This window comes from Sphaeramia orbicularis, chromosome 4 (assembly GCF_902148855.1).
Source record: "Sphaeramia orbicularis chromosome 4, fSphaOr1.1, whole genome shotgun sequence".
In the NCBI taxonomy this organism is placed as follows: Eukaryota; Metazoa; Chordata; class Actinopteri; order Kurtiformes; family Apogonidae; genus Sphaeramia; species Sphaeramia orbicularis.
This window is the reverse complement of record NC_043960.1, coordinates 8,771,135-8,793,723: the sequence shown is the minus strand read 5'-3', so window position 1 is coordinate 8,793,723 and position 22,589 is coordinate 8,771,135. Positions and strand designations below refer to the sequence as shown.

General features: G+C 38.4%; 1 pseudogene; it reads left to right on the top strand.

Annotated features, from left to right (window-relative positions):
* The window catches only part of LOC115418291 (ribonucleoprotein PTB-binding 2-like), a 250,586-nt pseudogene extending 228,502 nt beyond the window's left edge, over positions 1-22,084 (top strand).
* Positions 22,085-22,589: the final 505 nt, after the last annotated feature.

Below are 22,589 nucleotides of genomic sequence, written 5' to 3'. Positions count from 1 at the left end.
TAAAAAATTAGAAGACAGTGAAAGAAGACGTGTCATATTAAAGCGATTTGCATACACATCGGACACTTTCAAACTTTTTTTTTTCAGTCTTTCCGGCATACCACTGTTCTGAACCCCGGTCTATCTTTTCCTAAGAGGCTTGAGTTATAATCAAATATCCACTGTAAGAGCCCATCGCTCTGTTAAACCCTGCTATATAGTGTAATCACCTCTTTCGGCTTCATTATTTGATGAATGGCTAATCAGGTATTAAAATGAAATTGTGTGACATTAGCGGAACAAATGAGAACAGGAAGGAGAGAAGATGGGAGGTGGGGGAGCTCTCTTAAAGAAGAGCACGCACAATTAAAATCTAAAATTAGGACCTTGATTAAATGTTAAACTTTCTCTACCTATTCTGGAGGAAGCTACCATTAGCATTGACGCTTACATTTATTATGAGTAGGCCTTGTGATTCTGGGAAGCAACACACTCGCACGCCAAGAAGGTTTAAATGTGTGGGCGTGGGGTGGTATTCAACGGAAGGTGAGAGATGCAGCCGTGCAAACAACACTCTTTTAGTCTCTGCATATGAAATCATATTTGTGCCTTGAGGTTTATCACAGGCCTTAGAGTTCGGACTCATCATTAGTCGCTTTTCCATTGACCCTCAAATTGCGTGAATGTAACTTGCGCATGAAAATTGACCTAATGCAGGGTGTCAAACTCGTTTTAGTTCAGAGGCCAGATTCAGCAAAATTTGATCTGAAGTGGGCCGGACCAGTGAAATAATAACATAATAATATATAAAAAAAATAATGTCAACTCCAAACTTTTCTCTATGTTTTAGAGCGAAAAAAGTAAATTTACATTATGAACAGGTTTACATCTACAAACTATCCTTTCAAAAGATGTGAATACCAAAAATACCAAAAAATAAGTGTAACTTTAACAATATTCTGCCTCAGTGTGACGGAGCGGCCGTAGACCACGTCACTTTCTCCCGCACGGTGCATTCTCCCGTGTATCTGTGGGAGGAGGCGGTGTGTGTAGAGTGCCGGTGTCCCACAGAGACCTGCTTCAATGGACATGCGGGAAAGTAGTTTCTCCCCACATTCCCCGTTCTGAACTGTTTTTTTTTTCCCCGTGAGTAGTACGGTCGAGGGTGCACACTCGACGACGCCTACACTTAGACTCACAAACTCAGATTCACCAGACGCTGATGCGGCCGTATCTTCCGCCTCCGTTCACCACTCTGGGTGGCGAACCGGGGCACTTCCTGCTTAGCCCTTTTATGGCGCATTGTGGCGCGCCATTGGAGGTCAGGTGACCTGGACTAGTTTATTTTTTTTTCCTAATTATTCAATTATGTTGTTTTTCATGATATTTACGTTGAAAGTAAATGCCACATGGAGGGCATTTTGTTAGTATAATATTTCTGTTATTGGATGTGATTATTTGGTAAATGATTTTTTTCTGAGTTTTGAAGTTTTTGTTAAAACCCCACTTTTTTTATTAATTCGGTATGCCCGGGGAGGGGCTAAGAGTATTTAATGAGGTTTTTTTCTGTCAGACGGGCAGACAGGGTTTGTTCTCCATGCTGTGAACTTCTGGTGAGGGTGGATGTTTTTCCCTTGTATATACTTTAGTTTTGTATTGTAATTAATTTTTCACGTTTATTCTGGTAGAAGTGGTGCTGAATAAAATCGCAGAAAATAGTTTGACGACTGAGCCATCATTATTTTTTAATCTAGGAAACTCGAACCCGTGACACTCAGTTTATCATTTACACATGTACATTATAACTTACAGATCACAGTGGATCTACAAACACTTCAAACATTTTGTAACAGGCAGAATTTTGTTAAAATTGTGTTTGTTTCTCTTAAGACATTTCAGGTTATTCGCATTTTTTGCAAAATTATACTTTGTTTTAGTGTAAATACATGAAAATATTTACATTTACAAAGAGAAACATTTGGAGTTGTCATTATTTCTATGTTATTATGATCGTATTTTACTGAATCCTGCCAACTTGAGATTGAATTGGTCTGAATGTGGAACCTGAACTAAAAGGATTGTTAATATTTTAGTGTAATTTTGCATTTCACAAATTCATCCCAAGGGCTGGACTGGACTCTTTGGCGGGCCGGATTTGGCCCTGGGCCGCATGTTTGACACCTGTGACCTAATGGAAAAAAGACAATTTTGCCAAAAGTCTCATTTTTCGATTAAAAGTTTTTGCGTTGGCAAGAGGTGGTTTTTCGGGCGTAGCGCAAATGGTATGTCACACAAAACTGCAATGGAAAGACCTTTTTTCGCAACTTCCCAGCCAGCATGTCCATGTGGGCCCCAGATGGGTTCCATTTGGGCTGCATATGAGGATCCCATTTGGGTTTGTCCACAGTTTCCATGGTGACCCCACATGCGTTTGCTTGTATCAGAATCAGAGATCTGAATATATCATATTTTCTTCACACTATTTATCCCACGATAATTATCTTTCATGTCATTTGCACTACTTCTCATTTTATTTGCACTATTTAAATTCTGTTTTACAAATATCTTAGTTTGCATTTTTTTTTTTTTTTTAATGTAAATAACTGTGCCTTTTACTAATTTGTTGTTGTTTTACTAATATTTGTTGTCTGTCTGTAAATTCTTGGACTGAACCTAAGACCTTTGCCTCAATTCCGTTGTACTTGGTACAATAACAATAAAGAGATTCTGATTTTGATTTTGATTCTGATATGGGCAAACACATGTGGGGCCACCATGGAAACTGTGGATAAACCCACATGGGACTCGTATATGTAACCCACTTGTTACCCTTCTGGGGCCCACATGGACATGCTGGGGTTGAGTCAGGTGAATTAAAAAAAACAGATGTTTATGTACGTTACAACAGCGAAGAAGAAACATGTCGCAGTATGTGTGAACACACAAGGAAACCCAATCATTTTTTAAATTCAGTACGAGATAGAGGGGTAATATTAATAATAATGAATAGATCTGTAAATCAACGCCATATTTACATTTGTTGCCATGTTTATGGAATGACTTCCTGTGTCATGTCGCGATAATAAATAAATCATTGCATTTGTGATTTAATGGAAAAACTGACAATACGCACTTCTGTTTTTTCGACATTTAGTAAATATCGGTAAAGTTTTGCGCAGATGTCCAATGGAAAAGTGGCTATTGTCTTTTTTACACTTGCGATGGATGGACAGATCTTTTACACGCAGACTGAAACATTGGTATTATTTTATGTATGTATCCTAGGTCTGCTTCCATCTTATTTGTTGGTCTACATCTGTTGGAATGACTTGAATAATTTCAGAGTCTGGTCCCAGGATCTGTTATCTTTACGGGTTCCAAAAGTCAGAACAGAACTGGGAAAGAAAGCTTTTAAATGTCTACTCCCACTGCCTGAAATGATCTACAGAAGGACATTAAAGTGAAAAAACTGGTCTGTTTTAATACATTCAAAGTCATTTTAAATGAATGGGAAAAGGACAAATATGGGTGAAGATGTTTTTCTAATTGATTGAATTGGGTTCAGCTTTGAGATGCTTTTAAGGAACATTGTTGTTATACTTTCAGTACCTTCTAAAATAATGGTGACATTTTATATGTATGTTCTCATCAGTTTTAAGTTTTTTGTACTGACTTTCATTGTGTTTATGTATATTATGCCGCGTTTCCACTACATGGAACCAGCTCGACTCGACTCGGGTACCAGGTCCTATTCCTGGAGACCATTTCCATTACAGGATACTACTGACTTTATAGTACCTGGACGTCATAGCAATGCGGCGGTTACTTCCGTGTCATCTGCTCAGAGAGTTGCCGATAAACTCACTTGTTGCGTCTTGTCTCGTCAAGCTCACACTGAATTTTTACATCGGCCACCAAAGACTGAATCTGCTCGACCGACCATGGTGTAGTTTTATGGGTTGTTATCATGTGGATTAACCTACCGCTATATTTACTGTCAACTTCCGCATCTGTTTTTTGTAAAATGGCGGGTCGCAGAGACAACTCTCTGACCAATTAGTGGTCTGCAGTGTTTACACGTCACGTTTTAGTATCTGGTCCCCTGTCCTGGAACCTTGGCGGAGGTGATACCAAAAAACTAGTACTGGGCACCAGATTCTTGGTCCTTTTTCGTAATGGAAACGCAAAAAGGCTGAGTCGAGTCGAGTCGTGCCGAGCCAGTACCACGTAGTGGAAACATGGCATTAGTGTGGATGTGTGGCTGTGATTTCTATTGTGTAACTTCTGCTGCTGCTGCTGTCTTTTCCAGGACACTCTTGAAAAGATATTTTTCATCTCAATGAGCTTTTTTTCCTGGTTAAATAAAGGTTATAATAATAATAATAATACTAATAATAATAATGTTTATTTGTGCAAGACCTCCATAGTGTTAGAAACAAGCAGGTGAAGCATCTGTGTTGAATAATGTCAGTCAGTTTCACTTTCCTTTTTTTTCCTTGGTAAATGAATATATTAATAGTAAATAGTGTCCACAAATAAAACAAATTAGCTCTAAAACTTGGATTATACCCTTGTCTTGACCTTTTTCAAGCATAAGATTATTTTATTCATGATAGTAGACCTTGTATGTGGAAAAGTCTAGTCAACAACCATTCGTAGCAGTAGTTATTTCCTAAAAAAAATGTACTTGTCTGTAAAAGACTGAAATATTCAGTCAAATGTAACTTTTTTGGACCACATTTTAGCAGCAGGTGCATTTATCGTTCAGCTCCCTTAAGCACATTCTCTGTCACTTTCATGAATACAGGAAATGTGTATTCACTGTGGCCTCGGGGGTTAAAGCGTCTTCAATGAACCAGAACGTCCTCGGTTCATCTTTGACTGATGACTTTTGTTGCATGTCGTTCCCTATTTCTCTTGTTACTTTCATTTGCTGTCATCTGACTGTCTCCAAAGGTCAGACCATAAAATGTCAGCAAAGTAAATGGTAAACATTTTTCAGACAGTTTTGGTTTTTGCTCTTATAAGTTCTCTGTAACTTGCTTAGGCCTTAAGGTGTAATTGTTAACTGTTAGAAAAGTATCAGTGTGATTCTGTAGCTGGAGACTTTTCTGACCTGTTTTGAGGAACTTCTTAAAAAAAGAAAAAAAAAGACAACTTTACTTTGACCAATCAGAAAGTGACCATGGGATGGAGAACCAATAAGAGACAACTTTTAGACTCAAAGAAAGTGACAAAGTGATAAAAGCTAGAAGCACTGGACACAACTTTAAATAAAAGAATGGAGTGTGAAGTTGAAATGGCGGCATTTAAGGTACGCAGTTATTATGGGATGTTATTATCTTTGTTAAGTTGCTGTTTGTTGATCCACGGTTCAGACTAAACTGTGACACTTCTGAACTTGTTTGTTGGATTCCAGACAGATCTTTAGTTCAGCTACTGACAACACAAAGCGTACAGAAAACAGGTGATTTGTGGTTTTACTGTGGCTGTTTTCAGTCTAAAAACAGAGCTAAGACTTATTCCATCATCTCTGGGGCATATGTTTTGGAGTTGCCCAAAATTATCAAATTGTTGGCACAGTATCTTTCACACTCTGTCAAATATTTTACACAGACCATCTGGTGCAGACCCTTTAGTGGCAGTTGGTGGAAATTTTGACTTGATTTATGTTGAAAAATAGTATGGCGCATGAAATGATATCGCTTGATATCACATGAAGATTGATATTACTTAATTGGAAACAAAAACACTCCCAACTCTTGCAAATCTTTGAAAGACGTTACGAAACATATGGAACTAGAGAAAATATGATTTTTATTGAAAAATTAAGAAAGCAAATTTTATAGAATTTGACAGCCATTATTATTTTAAAAGCAGTATGTAGCCTGGTGGCAAGATATAGGATTATTGTTGAGCATTATTATAAGGAAAGAAATCCCCCCCCCCCCTCCTCCTTTTTTTTTTTTTTTTTATTTTTATTTTTTTTTATTTTCCTGTATTTTTTGCACTATGGTTGTAAGGCATTGGTTTATATGTGTGAATAGAACATATATTTTTGTATACTTTAATCAAGATATCCAACTTAAATTTGGGTGAAGGATGATGTGCAGTCTAAGTAAGGATATAACAATATGAAAATTTCATATCATGGTTTATGTGACCAAAATTACCACGGTTATCATTATTATCGTGGTATTATTGAAATTGTGCTCAAAATGTTCAAAAAGTACTTGCACTGAAATAATTTAACCAAGCTGTATTTTGAAAAAAAACAAAAAACAAATAAAATAATAGGCACAATATATTTTCTGTTGGCAGAAACATTCAAATATTAACATGTAAACATCAAACATACAAATGTGCATTAAAGATGGCACCTTATGGCCATTGTTTGACCATTTTCCAGATCAAGTTTAAGTTATTTAGTTTTGTTTTCATAGATAGGTAGACATTGCAAACTGACATGCGCACTTGGAATGCTGCTGCTTCTCCAGGAAATGGCAGTACCGTGAGTTTTCAAAGTGCGGTAATCAAACATGGTTTATGAAATTTAGAATTTAAATGGTAATGCTAACCACGGGAATTTTACCGCGGTTTATCATTATCCTGGTAATCATTACATCCCTAAGTCTAAGGCTACATTCAGGCAGCAGGTCTTCATGCACAATTCAGATTTTTTTTTAAATCCAATTTTTTTGTGTGCTCGTTCATATTACACATTAAATGCGACTTCTATCAGTTTTGAGTATGAATTAAATGCGACCCTGAAGTGACCCACATGCGCAAAAGAGGTCCTGACGTAATACATGACCACGCAGGCATGCACTGTATTTATGGAAGTAAATATGTTTTTCTCACCGCTTCTCCTCCTGAGATGCAGAATTGTGACATTTGTCGCATTTCACTGACGTAAAGTTCAGATAAACGCGACCTGGCCATTCAGTCTGAAGTCGCAAGGGAAAATATCAGATACGCGTCGGATTTAGGACCACATATGAAAGAAAAATCAGATTAGTGCTGTTCAAAGTGTCTTTAATAGATCGGATACAGGTTGCATATGGGCAACAAAATCGGATTTGGGCCACATTTGCCTGCAGTCTGAACGTAGCCTTAGTATTTACATGTAGAACGTAATGTTTGCACTATTTGTTGAATGTGTTCTAAAATGTGAAAATTCAATAAAGAGAGTTGAAAAATCCCGGAGCTAAGCTAACAGAGCTACAATGTAAACTATCAGCTGATGCAGCACGTGAAGATTATAAGATCAACTGTCAAAATAACTGTGAGTTTTAGTTTGAAGAAAAAACTTGATGATTTGAGCTTTATACTTTATACAGTCAGTGATGCATAGTGTCGATTCAGTGGTGGCTTTGGTCCTTAGTGTGTTCCGTAATGTGACTTCCTCCAGCTGGTGAGTGATTGAAATATCAACGCTCCATATTAACCCTTTAACAGAGTATGAGGCCAAACTCCATGAGGTTTTGCTGCAGAGGTGATGTAGGTCCCTGTTGTATCAGCCGGTCTGTGGTTAAATCGATAGGTTGTAACGTCATCTCCTGGAAGACTGGGGTTAACTTTGCATAAGTTATATCTTACAATCTTTTCCTTTTTTTGCCAAAAAAAACACGAAAGTAGAGCAGATTTCAGACATCAACAGTGAGGCTTATGACATGTCTAGACACACATTACACTGGTCTACAAGTAAAATGCCTCCAGAATAAAAGTAGTGAAATTTTACCACGTGTGAGTCCCTGATAAAGAAAAATCAAATCAAAAATGGTTGGCTGAAGTTTCCAAGATACAGTCTTACTTCAAGAATTAATGAGAGAATGGGTTTTAATTTAAAGGAATATTTGTCTCAGAGCTTCCAGATCTACTTCAAAACACTGTCTGCACATGACAATGCATTCACTTTACAGGTTCTATCTAGTGGAAGATTTATAAATCTGTTGTGTAAATGTACATAAACCAATATATACAGCAGTGGAGAAAAATATTAGACCATCAAAAGTCATCAGAAACAATGGTTATGCAATCAAGTGCTAACTCCTGTGTGTATCATGTGACTAAAACAGACAGAAAAGAAAACATGGAATGCCTAAAAGCACTGTTTTTGTCAGTACAATGACATAGATACCGATGTAAGAACTGAAGTGATTTTGGTTATTATCAAGAAAACATGGAAAATGGATAGATATCAGCTCTGAAATTAAACTCTTATGAGCTATTTTTGTTAACTACTAATGTATTTGATGTGGTAGTTTCAATTAATGTAAAGTAATGTAATGATCTCTTTTTAAGGTTAAAAAAAAAGGAGACTGAATTCACGACACATGTACTAAGCTATGCACTTTGAGCCAATGTTGAGCCAAATCACAGAATGTGATTGACAGTAAATTTAATAAAAACTCAATGTCATAAGGCTATCTCTTCTTGAGATTTTTCTATGTATGCAATGTTCATGATTTTGTATTTTAAATGTAATTTGAATTGTTAAAATCCTAGCTTTTGGCTGTGTTCTTCTGTAAATATTACATTAAATACGTTTTACACTAATATATTGTTTCTTAGAATACGGTAGTTACTGTAAATGCAGCAACTGTGGCTATGATATTTTACTGTTAAAGGTACATTATATACAGCTCAGTACCATAATATTTTACAGTTAGAAACTGTAGTTGTAGATTACAGTAGGGATACCATAGAATAACAATAACATGCTGGCAACTCTGGCTGCCAGTATTTTACTGTTATTTAACGGCAACATTTGTTACAGTGTATTGATGTAAGAACTGAAGTGATTTTAGTTATTGTCAAGAAAACATGGAAAATGGATAGTTATCAGCTCTGAAATTAAACTCTTATGAGCTATTTTGTTGTTATCATTATATTTGTCCAAACAAATGTTCCTTTAGTTGTACCAGGAATTAAAATGAACAAGAAATTGAAGAAAACAAGGGTAGTCTAATTTTTTCCATGGCTGTATGTGTAATAATACTTTATCATATACCTTGAAAACATCAGCAAAGTAGCACTTTTGTCATTTCTTTTTCAATTAATCTTATTAAAATACATAAAATTTAGCACCTTTAATCTCTGAGGCAGATCATTTCTAAAAAAAAAATAAATAAAAAAATTGCAGACCAGTGTTATCAACTGAAATGCATCAAAAATGTGGTTCTGAACACAAATGCATGACTGTGTCTCTTGCATCCAGCTGGTGTTGTGTAGCACCAGTCACCACCACAATGCACTGATAACTTGTATTTGTGATTGAACTTCTTTTAATTAAATTGCATCAAATTTAAAAATGCTAAGTGTTAGTTATGAGATTCATTTGTGTTAATGTAATAATCCCCAAATGACTTGACTTTTGTTTTGTATCGAGTTTTGCTCCGTTGTTGTGTGATCACAGAAATGAAATGTCCTGTAAGTGACCGATGGCTCCTTTATCTGATATAATAATGTAATATTTCTGTGTGTGTACAGCTGTTAAGACAATGATGAATGAATTGGTTGGAGTGTCATTTAAGAGAAAGAGAAGCAGTGATTTATTTGTTTGTTTTTTTTTTTTTTTTTTTTTTTAGGAAAGTATGGCCGTCACACCAGCCTGCCGTTCCTCAGACCTCCTCTCACCACTGCTCTGCTCACACTGGGAAAAGCTCATCAGGTAAGAATCACAGACGGTGCATTTGGAGTTTTCAGACCCTCATACTCAATAGTAACAAAACCAAAGCAGATTTGGCTCTTTTTTTTGTTGAATTTATTAAAGACTGAAATATCCCAAGTATTCAGTGTTTTTTTTTTTATCCAAACACCTTTAACAGCAACGACAGCCTCAGGTCTTCTTGGAAATAATCTTTCAGACTTGGAACACCTTTCCTTTTGGAGGTTTCTTCTTTTCTTCTTGGCAGAATTATACAAGGTTGGAATGTCAGTGCATTTTCAGGTCTTTCCAGATGCGCTGTCAGGTTCAGATCCAGATCCTGTTTATTTTACTGTATTTTTTTTTTTTTTTTTTTTTTTGGTGATGTGCTTTAACTTGCAGCTTTGATTTATTGATTTATTTTGCACATACATAACATTGATCAAAGTCATAATAAAACAGTAAAGGTGCTGGGAGAGGCAGAAAGACTGAAATGGATTGCCTTAAAGCCTCCATCTTATAAATACATAAACATTAGAAAAGTTATGAGACTTCCATAGCCCATACACATTCAGAATTCATTAATAAAAGAAAGACACTATAAATATATGTGTGTGTGTGTGTGTATGTGTATATATATATATATATATTTACATTACATACACACAGGGTGGGGAAGCAAAATTTACAATGAACATGTAGTTGTTTTTTCTCAGCAAACACTACGTCAATTGTTTTGAAACCAAACATATATTGATGTCATAATCATACCTAACACTATTATCCATACATTTTCAGAAACTTTTGCCCATATGAGTAATCAGGAAAGCAAACGTCAAAGAGTGTGTGATTTGCTGAATGCACTCGTCACACCAAAGGAGATTTCAAAAATAGTTGGAGTGTCCATAAAGACTGTTTATAATGGAAAGAAGAGAATGACTATGAGCAAAACTATTACGAGAAAGTCTGGAAGATACTGTTAAGAAGAATGGGAGAAGTTGTCACCCGAATATTTGAGGAACACTTGCGCAAGTTTCAGGAGCGTGTGAAGGCAGTTATTGAGAAAGAAGGAGGACACATAGAATAAAAACATTTTCTATTATGTACATTTTCTTGTGGCAAATAAATTCTCATGACTTTCAATAAACTAATTGGTCATACACTGTCTTTCAATCCTTGCCTCAAAATATTGTAAATTTTGCTTCCCCACCCTGTATATACATATATATATATATCAATGCATATCATAATTGATTTCCTTAAATATTTCTTAAAGGATATCTGATGTGCTATTTCCAAGAACATGTGAAAATTGGCTCCACCATTTACAACCTCTATACCTAATACAAAACTGAGCTCTTTTTTTTTCTTATTATTTATTGGACACAAACATTCAGCATACACTTATAAGACTTAGACTGTAAATACTCAAAAGACAACAAACTGAAGTATCACATCAGATAGATTCATACTTACAAATTTACACACAGACAAAACAAAATGAAAGGAAGTAAAACAAAACAGAAACAAAACAAAAATAAGACAGAACAAAAACTACTGCTTGTGTGTGGATGTATGGGGGGGGGTCTTTTGGTTCAAAACATTATGAGCAGCACAAAAGAAAAAAACCTGAGCTCTGATGTGACACATTTAGACAAATGAAAATGTTGATTTTGACGAGTATTGTATCTGTGAACTACAGCATTGATTGCAAAATAAAAATGAATACTCAGGCAAGGTACTTTGATTATGCTGAATTTTATACATAAAAACACAAATTTGTAGTAGATATTAATATCAAAAATATTAAGTAAATTTAGTTTGAAGAATAAATTAGCAGAAGAGGTCAGTGGCTTTGTTATAGTGTAAGTCTTCAGCCCAGCCTAATGTCATGAACATTCTGGGAAAGGCAGTATATTTTCTGTTCCCGTCTTTTTTCCCTCTGTCCTGCCCCAGTCTCTCGATTCCCGTCACAGAAAAAAAAAAAAAAAAAAGAAAAAAAACATCCCCACAACATGATGCTGCCACCACTGCGTTGACTGTAGGGGTGGTATTAATGAGGTGATGCTCAGCGCCTGTTTTCCTCCACACACGCCTTTGGGAATTGTGGCCAAATACTTCAGTCTTTGTTTCATCAGACCACAGGATTTTGTTTGACATTGTCTGAGAGTCATTCAGGTGCCTTTTAACAAATTCCTCGTGGGCTACCGTGCCATTTAGCGAGGACCGGCTTCTGTCTGGCCGCTCGACCATAAACGCCTGATCGGTGCGGTTTCCATGGTTTTTTCCGTAAGAATCTCCCATCTTAAACTCCACATCTCATTGATTGTTGGTGACCCGTCCAACTGAGGGCTTCATCTCTGATTACTGCATAAGAAGATACAAAATTAAAATAGGCTGTCTGTGAGTCTAGATCTCTTCTTTTTGAGAATGATGAAGGTCATCGTGCTTTTAGGCATTTTTAATGATGTACAACTTTTTTTTATCCGTCTACATCCTTTCCCAGATCTATGCCTTGACACAAATCAGATGTCCGAACAATCCTCTCAACCTTGTGGTTAGTTTTAACTGCACTAATACACTATTAATTGACACCTTCATATAAATGGAGTATGGAGCCAAATTATACTGTTAATTGTGTATCATGTGTGTGCTTTATGTTGTTTAAACTTTGTATGGCTGCTACCTTGGCCAGGTCTCCCTTGCAAAAGAGATTCCTAATCTCAGTGGGACTTCCTGGTTAAAGAAAGGTGAAATTTAAAAAAAAAACTAGAAAAGCACCTGGAGAGTGTAGACCTCCGCCAAGGTAGATCAGTCCCCCCGATCACCACTAAAATTTAATCATTTGTTCCTTGTGCCAGTATCAACTAGGGGTGTAAGAAAATATTGGTTCTGCAGTATATCGCGATATTTCATTTCATGATACTGTATTGATATTAAAAAGTACTGTATTGATATTTTTAGGTGTTTATTCAAATGCAGATATGGCAGAGGTTCATTTTTCTTTTTTGTTTATATTTTATTTAGCACAGTTTTATTAAATAATGGTTATCTGAAGCATCCTAAAAGCATTTTTATTAGGATGCTCCGATACCAATACCAGTATCGGGTATCGGCTCCGATACTAAGTGTGTGTACTCGTACTCGTAAAAGTAATCCAATACAAATGCACCGATACCACTTACGGCCGTGTGACATTCACAGTTCAGTGCAGCAGGTATGAGGAGGAGGAATAATATGTGGAGTGTGAAGAGTGTGGAGATTTTTGAAATAAGCGACGGTGATAAAAGGAACGCTGACTGCAAGTAACGTTACAGACACAGACAGATACGGACGCAGCGTTCTGTCCGTCCTCTGCGTACATTCCATCCGTTTACCAGGTGCTGGTGGAGACAGAGAATACCACCGGGAGTACGGAGCGGTGCAGACCACCGCCAGCGGAAGTGAAAACAAAACTTATCGCTCATTTCTCTTTTCTCTTCCTGCTGAAGTTAACTTTTAAACCTTACCAGTGAAAACACTGCAATATTAGTATCACATTAGTGTTACTTCTGTCATCTCCATGTTTGTTATTACTGACTTTCTTCTTCTCAAAAACTTCACTCTTCTTCGTGGTATTTGTCCAGTATGGTTAATTCAGAGCGGGCCCCCCGGTGGATTAATTGAGAAACGCTCATTCCAACACATTAAATGTCAGTAGCAGCACTTTGTTCCAGTCAGACTAATGACAACGACAATAAGCACATTCACAAAAGGAACTAAGAACTGGAATGGGATTAAGTACTCGTATCTGTACTCGGTATCGGCAAGTACTCAAATGTAAGTACTCGTACCCGTACTCGGTCTGGAAAAAAGTGGTATCAGTGCATCCTACTTCTTACTGTCTGAGAGGCAGATGTTAGTTCCTTTGGAAACTAGGAGAATAAGAAAAATTTTGTGATATCGCATTAGATCCTGTTCTGGTCAAATAAAAATGTTTAGTATTTGTGCAGATTTCTGGTGTAATTCAATTCTTCCAGGAAATAATCTTAAAAAAAAGAAACAAAGAAAAAATTGCTTTTTTTAACAGTATCATGATATATCGTATCATGATCTAGTCTTGTGATTTGTATCGTATCTCCAGACTCTGCCAATACACAGCCCTAGTATCAAATTTCCTGAAAATTTCATCAAAATCCTTCATAACTTTTTGAGGCATCATGCAAACAGACAGACCAACAAACAGACAAACCCGTTGAAACATAACCTACAATAAAAAATAAAAAAAATGTCCATTCATTCATTATTCTGAAACCGCCTTTTCCTCACTAGGGTCATGGGGGTCACTTGGGGCCTATCCCAGTTACTTATGGGCAAAGGCGGGGTACACCCTGGATATGTCACCAGTTCATCACAGGGCTGAACATATAGAGACAAACAATCACTCTCACATCACACCTATGGGTGATTTAGATTAACCCATTAACCTATCAGTGCATGTCTTTGGATGGTGGGAGGAAGCCGGAGTACCCAGAGAGAACCCACGCAGACACGGGGAGAACATGCAAACTCCACACAGAAGGTCCCACCCTCCGTCGACTGGCGTTGGAAATTATGTCCAATGTATTGAGATTAATGTGCGTTGATAGGATGAAGGCCTGAGGGATTCAGCCCAAAAGATTTTCATACAAACATTTTCTTTTTTTTAATCTTTTTATTGTTTTTTCAGATGTTATGAACATGAACAATAGAAAGAGCAATGATGACAAAACTACAAAAAAAAAAAAATCCCACCCCAACTAACGAGAGCTTCCATGAATTTAAAAAGTTAGATAAGAGAGAAAAAAAGTGGAGGATGGATGATGGATGGAGGGATGGATGGATAGATAGATAGATAGATAGATAGATAGTAGATAGATAGATAGATAGATAGATAGATAGAGAGATAGCTAGATAGATAGATAGATAGATAGATAGATAGATAGATAGAGATAGATAGATCGAGAGAGATGGAGAGATGGGAGATGGGATGGAGGGAGTAGATAGAGAGAGAGATGGATAGAGAGATGGAGGGATGGATGATGGATAGATGGATGGAGAGATGGATTGATGGATGGAGAGATAGATAGATAGATAGATAGATAGATAGATAGATAGATAGATAGATAGATAGATAGATAGATAGGGGATAGATGAGAGAGAGAGAGGGAGGGATGGATGATGGATAGATGGATGGAGAGATGGATTGATGGATGGAGAGATAGATAGATAGATAGATAGATAGACAGACAGACAGACAGACAGACAGATAGATAGATAGAGGGTGGATGGAGAGAGGGATGGGTGGATGGAAGAGAGAGATGGAGATGGATGGGGATGGAGGGAAGAGGATAGATAGAGAGAGGATGGATGAGAGATGGAGGGATGAGAGGATAGATGGATAGATAGATAGATAGCTAGATAGATAGATAGTAGATAGATAGATAGATAGATAGATAGATAGAGATAGATAGATAGATAGATAGATAGGTGGATAGGTGGATAGATAGATGACGGATAGATGGAGAGATGGATGATGGAGGGATAGATAGATGAGAGATGGATAGGTGGATGGATAGATAGATAGAGAGAGATGGAGAGATAGATAGATAGAGAGAGAGAGAGATGGATGGATAGAGAGATGGGATGGATGATGGATAGAGATAGATGGATGGAGATGGATAGATGATGAGGAGAGATGGATAGGAGATGGATGGATGGATGAGGAGGAGAGAGAGAGAGAGAGGAGAGAGAGAGAGAGATAGATAGATAGATGATAGATAGAGATAGATAGATAGATAGATAGATAGATAGATAGAGATAGATAGGTGGATGGAAGAGGGATGGGTGGAGGATAGAGAGAGATGGAGAGATGGATGGATGGAGGGAGGGATAGAGAGAGAGAGGATAGAGAGATGGAGGGGGATGATGGATAGATGGATGGAGAGATGGATGATGGATGGAGAGATAGATAGAGAGAGAGAGCAGACAGACAGAGAGAGAGAGAGAGAGAGAGAGACAGACAGACAGACAGACAGATAGATAGATAGATAGATAGATAGAGATAGATAGATAGATAGATAGATAGATAGATAGATAGCCCACATCTTCCAGGGACATCTGTCGGGTCAGTGAGTCTGTAGGAGTGCAGTGACTCCCAGAGCCTCCAAAATGTGTCCCATTTGTGATTAACATCATAAGTTTAGCTTCTCAAGAGGAATAAGAGCTGATCTATGTGACACATTTTCAATAGTTATCACAATAATGTCAAACTAGTGCTTATTTCCAGTTTAAAGAAAGATTTCTGGCCTTGATTTGTAACGAGATGAAAATGACAAAAGACCCAACAGATCACAAATGACGTAAAAGACGAGAGGTTGCAAAACTGAAACTGATTTTCATGATTTCATGTTCATTTTGCTCAAGTCCAGAATTCTTGAACAATGTTAAAAACACTTATTTCCAGTTTTAAGCTTTCTTTATGATCAGAGCATGAGACACTCATCAAATAGCGCACCATTTCACAAATCCAACCATTATAATGTGATAAATGAGTGATGGATGATAAAGTGTTTGTTCAACATCAAAATATACAGGTGTAAAATGAAGTAAAACCACAGAACACTGAAATATTCGGAAACATTATATCTGAGAATGAGAGCCAGATTACCAGAAGAATAAAACAAATGTGTATTGCAATAAATATGATTGTAATTATTAATTCTAGATATACTGTATGTCACAATAACAATAATAATCGTTTTATCTCCTGGCTCCAAAAGGACATTTTATCATCTTGACATCAGCAGAACTTGGTTTTGTCTTAAACTACTTAATCTGATTTTTTTTTTTTTTTTTTTTATAATTAACAAAACACTGAGTCTTTGTTTTACACTATTTTTTTATATGTTGATGAAGAACAATCAAGGTGATAAGTCTGTAACCCAGCAAAATGTGAAAATCTGAAAGGGTCAGAGAACTTCCTGAATGCACGACGAGCATCTGTTGTTTTTGTTCTTGTGCGCTTCAGTAACGGCCGCCTTCCTTTACTTCGCAGAGTGCAATGATCGGAAATGGACTAGTCCTTCAGAACCTCCTTCATATGCAGCTCGCCCAGCAACAGCTTCTTCACATCAAAGACAAGCGCGTCAGCAGCGTAAGACACCTGTTTGTGTTGCCGTCGGTGTATGTGTGATGATTTGCATAGGTTAGGTACATCTTCAACATGGAGGTGGATTTGTGCATTCAGCCCGTTACATTTTCATCTCCAGCACTTAACGCCTAATGAAAGTAATCAACCATTAATCACGGAACCTAATTGCTTTTTCTCTGTTTAAAAGACGACCTTGAGGTTCTGAAATATACCTCCACATTTGATTTGTGTATTTTCTTGTAGAATATCTCTGGTTTTACTCTTTTATTCCCCAAGTGAAAGTAAAAGTCATCAAGTTCAAGTAGCTGATGTTATCTTCACTCTTTTCTTATTTCTACAGCATCATTTTCTCTGTGGTGCATTTTTCCATCTCATCCTTTGTAATCTTTAATCTTTATTCACACCATTGGCTGAGGGATTTATGTGACCACTAGAGGGAGTAGTGAGTCACTGCTGGTTTCACACTGGTTGTAAACTTAAAGGTGGGGTGCGAGACAGAGATGCGCCGATCCCGATACAGTATTGGGATCGGGCCTCTGATGTAAAATTAATTAAGTATCGGAAAGTATCTGAATATGACATGACGTTGCCGATCTACCTTCCGATACAATAGTATCGGAATAGTAAAATAACAACTTCGTAGTAGTGAGGCCGCGTCCACACATTTGCGGCAACTAGACGGAAGTGACTTCTTCTTCTTTGAGATAGGCGAAAGTCACATCCGCTTAGTTGCCGTAAATGTGCCCGCGCGCAAAAACGAAGAAAGCATGTCCTTAATTTGGAGGTACTTTTCACTTGAGACGCAAAAAAGTGCCATGGCAAAGTGCAACATATGTGAAACCGATGTTCCGAGGGGGGACTAAAACCTTCAACGTTTAATACCACCAATTTGGCCAAGCATTTACGAAGATGCCATGCGAAAGAACACGAGGAGCTGGAGCAAGCTAAACAGCAACAACAACAAGTGCAGCAAAGGATAACCGATTCATTCAAGGGGCGTGAAAAGCTTCCGACAGACAGTCGAAGGCTGTAAAGATTACAGAGAAGGTGATAAATTTCATTGCACTGGATGATCAGCCTCTCTCTGTTGTTGATAATGTTGGCTTTTGTAGCCTGATAGAACACCTTGAGCCAAGGTATTTGATCCCCGGTAGAAAATACCTAACAGACACTGCTTTACCAACACTATACAAAGAGTGTCATCGCAGCTAATGGTGCAGTGAAACGATGCTAAAGCTATGAGTTTTACTACTGACATATGGTCCTCTGAAGTTAGCCCGATGTCGCTAATCAGTCTTTCTGTACATTGGCTGAGTGCTGAGAATTATGCTTTTAACAGCATGGTGCAGCAAGTTAAACAGTGCAGGGGCTCACACACCAGCGAGTTAATTAAAACCACAATGAGAGAGATGCTGGATAATTGGAAGATTCCGCTGTCTAAAGTACATGTGGTTTTGGCTATGTAGTCTACTTAAGTATCGGGTATCGGGAAAGTATTGGTAAATAACCAAATTAATATATCGGATCGGATTGAAATTGAAAAAACATAGATCGGAGCATCCCTAGTGCGAGATGTTTTCCTGGAGCATTTTTACTATATTGCTTAAAATCCCCTTCACATCCTGATTACAACCAATTAATTAAATCCTCTAACACAAAAATAAAAAAGTAATCCCCTGTGGAATGGACAGGACTGAAAAAAACACACCATCCAATCATTTTGAGTGCCTGTCGGAGCCCGAGCCGGGGCTGTACGCAGCTGGACCTGGTGCCGGCGAATTGTCGCTGTGCAGCGCTCGTGAACAAGCATTGCACGTTCCAGTACTCTGGAGGCGTGGCTTCGGAGGGATGTCTGAAGAGTTTGACTGTGACTTTATCAGTTGATTTTATATAGTCTCACCCAAAATAGGTTTTAAGAGAAAAAAAATCATTTTCTAACAGGATGTATTTATTAAACTTCAGAGAACTCTCTTGCCTTTGGTCCACTGATGCAGATACTCGGTGCATGACTTGCATACATGTGTGGCGCCCAAACTTTATCTTGGTCACCAAGTTTAATACCTAAATAAGATTGGTAAGCACACTTTATGAAACTTGTGACTTGATTCCTGTTAGGTACAATGGTGTATTCACCGCAGATGTAGCAGAATACGTCAGGCTTATTTTTGCAAGGTCTTCTAGTTGAAGCCATTTCATTCACCTGTAATATTAAAAAAACCATTGATCATAAATTGGCAAAAGTAAAATCTTCAGAACTCGTTTATTGCAAGAAATATGAAAGAATTTGTATCATATGATGTGAAAATGCCCATAAATGTAAGCAAAAATGTTAAAAAGCCAATATGTAACATAGTTCAGAAAGTTGACCTGATTGAGCAAAATGAATGTGATTTTTGGATTCAGCACACCAAAATTATCCTAAATCAGCTCAAAAACTTAATAAATTTGTTGCTGACCAGTATAATCATCCTTTTTAATCTCCATTGCCACTCTCATTCTCTCTTTTCCCTCCTGTTCACGCCGTTGTCGTATTCATCTTTCTGTCTTTCTTTCTCGTAGGTCTCCAGTCTTCTCGGGGACCCGTCCAAACTGCTGATGCAGAAAGCCTTGTCTCTGCGACCTCCGGGCCTCATACCTCTGGGGAAAGGCCTTCTGGGAGATTCTCCTACAGGTGAGCAGGCCTGGTTATTATCCTGCCCGTGTTTAATGACATGATGTAATTACTAAACAAAAAGGTCATTAGTATTATAAGTGTATTTATGTATTTAAGGGACTAGACTTGAACAGAATTGTCCAAACTGTGCATGTATTTGCACTTTGCCTGTCAGTGGTCAGAATGTTACAGTTTATCAGTGTACATCTTAGATTTTAGATTAGATTTGAACGTTTTTGCTCTCTGATCAGAAAAAACCAACCAGTATCATCTGTAAATTCAGACAGTTATCTTTCTCATACACTCACGGTGTTTTGTTAAGTTAAAATGTCCTGTTTTCCAGCTCACTCACACTGTTTTTGTTAGTAATACTTGGTAAAAAGGTGGGTGTAAACACTGGGTAGATGCTGATATGCACAGTAATGTTTCATAGAAGGCGTCTGCAGTGACCTGAATGCCATTACTGTACAACACATAGTCAGGAGATTGCAGCACATTTACAATTCCGATGCCCGGCTGAAAAAGCCATGTGGTTTTAAATGGAAATTATATATCACGACTCAACACGGTATGTGTGTGTGTGTGTGTGTGTGCTGTGTCTGTGTGTTTATGTGCTTGTCGCTCTTTGATTGTGTGCATGAGTTTGCCATTTTGTGAAGCTTTTATCAGTGTGTGTCTGTTGGGACTTTAGCTTAAGGCTTGTTAGAACTGATTCTTTTATTGTGCTGTGGAGGCCATTTGTCAGAGCAATATTAGATTTTAATAAGTGTGTCTATTTGTGTATTTGTGCGCACGCGTATCCACCTTTAGTGTGTATTTCCTGCTTTAAATTTAGTCTGTTCAGCCTTTAGCGCGTCTTGTGTTTGCTGTTCTGCATGTGTATATGTATGTGTTTATTGGAGCCGGCAGTGAATGAAATATTGGAGGTGTAGGAAAGTGCTGGGCTGTAAATAAACATGATAAGTGATGATGTACGAGCAGAAAGCCATTCTCAGATATTACAACTGGCTCTGCAGAGACAGTCGGCCTGAACTTTCCGTTTCCAGCTCTGAGTGATTCGTTTGTACCCAGAGAAGACAGAGCTGATGGTCATCAGCAAAAGCCATCTCATGTGTTTATCTGCCATCCCTCCTCTGTGTGCTTTCATTTCCTTTCATTTCACTCCTTCCTTTTACTTTGGTCTTCTGTGCTGTTTCCTACCTTTAACTCCTCTCCTCTCCATCCCTTATCTCCTTTCCTTGTTTCCTGCCCTTTCTTTTTCTCCTCTCCTCATTTCTCCTCTTCGTTTCTCCTCTCCTCGTTTCTCCTGTTTTCGTTTCTCCTGTTTTTTTCTCCTCTCCTCTCCTCATTTCTCCTCTCCTCATTTCTCCTCTCCTTGTCTCTTCTCCTCGTTTCTTTTCGTTCTCCTTCCTCGTTTTCCTCTCATTGTTTCTCCTCTCATTGTTTTCTCTCTCCTTGTTTCTCCTCTCCTCATTTCTCCTGTTTTCATTTCTCCCTCCTCGTTTCTCCGTTTTCGTTTCTCTGTTTTTTTCTCCTCTCCTTCTCCTCTCCTCTCCTCGTCGTCTTATTCTCTTTCTCTCTTCTCTCCTCATTTCTCCTCTATTGTTTCTCCTCCTTGTTCTCCTCTCCTTGTTTCTCTTCTCATTCTCCTCTTCTCATTTCTCCTCTTCTCCTTTCTCCTCTCCTCATTCTCCTCTCGTTTCTCCTCTTCTCGTTTCTCCTCCCTTGTTTCTCCTCTTCTCATTTCTCCTCTTTCATTTTCCTCTTCTCATTTCTCCTCTCCTATTTCTCCTCTCCTTATTTCTCCTCTTTCATCTCTCTTCTCGTTTCTCTCTCCTCATTTTCCTCCTCGTTTCTCTCTCTTCGTTTCTCCTCTCCTTGTTTCTCCTCTTCTCATTTCTCCTCCTCCCTTCCTTCTCCTCTCCTTTTCCCTACTTCTTATTTCTCCTCTCCTCATTTCTCCTCTCCTGTGTCTCCTCTCCTTTTCCCTCCTCTTCTCGTTTCTCTCCTCCCTTTGTTTCTCCTGTTCTCGTTTCTCCTCTCCTCGTTTCTCCGCTTCCTTGTCTCTCTTCTCCTCATTTCTCCTCATCTTGTTTCTCCTCTCTTTGTTTCTCCTCTTCTCGTTTCTCTCTTCTCTCCTCGTTTCTCTCCTTGTTTCTCCTCTTCTCGTTTCTCCTCTTCTCTCCTCGTTCTCCTCTCCTTGTTTCTCTCTTCTTGTTTCTCTCTCTTCGCGTTTCTCCTCTTCTCGTTTCCTTTTCTCATTTCTCCTCCCCTCCTTCCTCTCCTTTCGTTTTCCCTCCTCTTCTCATTTCTCCTCTCCTCTCCTCTCCCCTCCCCTCCCCTCCTCTCTTCTCCTTCCTCCTCCTCCTTTTTCAGAGTTAGGTCCAGAGTCTCTTCCGGTGTCTACCAACGCCACAGTAGTGGTATCATCCTCGGGGGTCATGCCTTTCCTCCAGTGTCGAGCTGCAGGAGGAGAACCAAACCTCACCCATGCTCTGTCCGCCAACCCCATCGCCTCCTCCGCTGCTCCTCCTCCTCCTCTTCCACCTCCATCTCCTGTGACAGGCAGCCAGCACCTCCTGGGACCTTGGTGAGCTTACGCCGCAGGGACAGGGCTATTCCTTGGGTATAAGTAACTCAGGCCTGGGCCCACCTCCACCTAAACCTCCTGGAGGGATTTACACATCAACAGGCCAACACGGCAGCTCAGATGGATGCCCGCTGGCCAACATGGTGAGCACCACCAGCACAGGAGACGCACAGTAAATATGCACCACAGGGATATATCCTCACCACCTCCTTATTTTACTCCCACAATCTGTCTGTGTCATTAATCCGTCGGGAGTCTGTCTGCACCGAAACCAGAAAATACACCCTTCTAACTACTAAAACATTCATTCACTTAATCAGTTAGGAGAAATAATTCAGGCAGGCCCAAACCCAAAAGTCAACCTACAAATCAATTTCATCTTTACCTGAATTGAGTCAAATTGGGTCAATGTCAGGATCTGCTGGTCTTCAGTTTGTGGTCTTGGGTTCTGTCCGTCATCGTCACTTAGATGTAGAGTCACCACAAACACACATTAGTGTCATTCTGTAGTTAGTAAGCAATAATATAAGTAAACTTTAAAATAAAT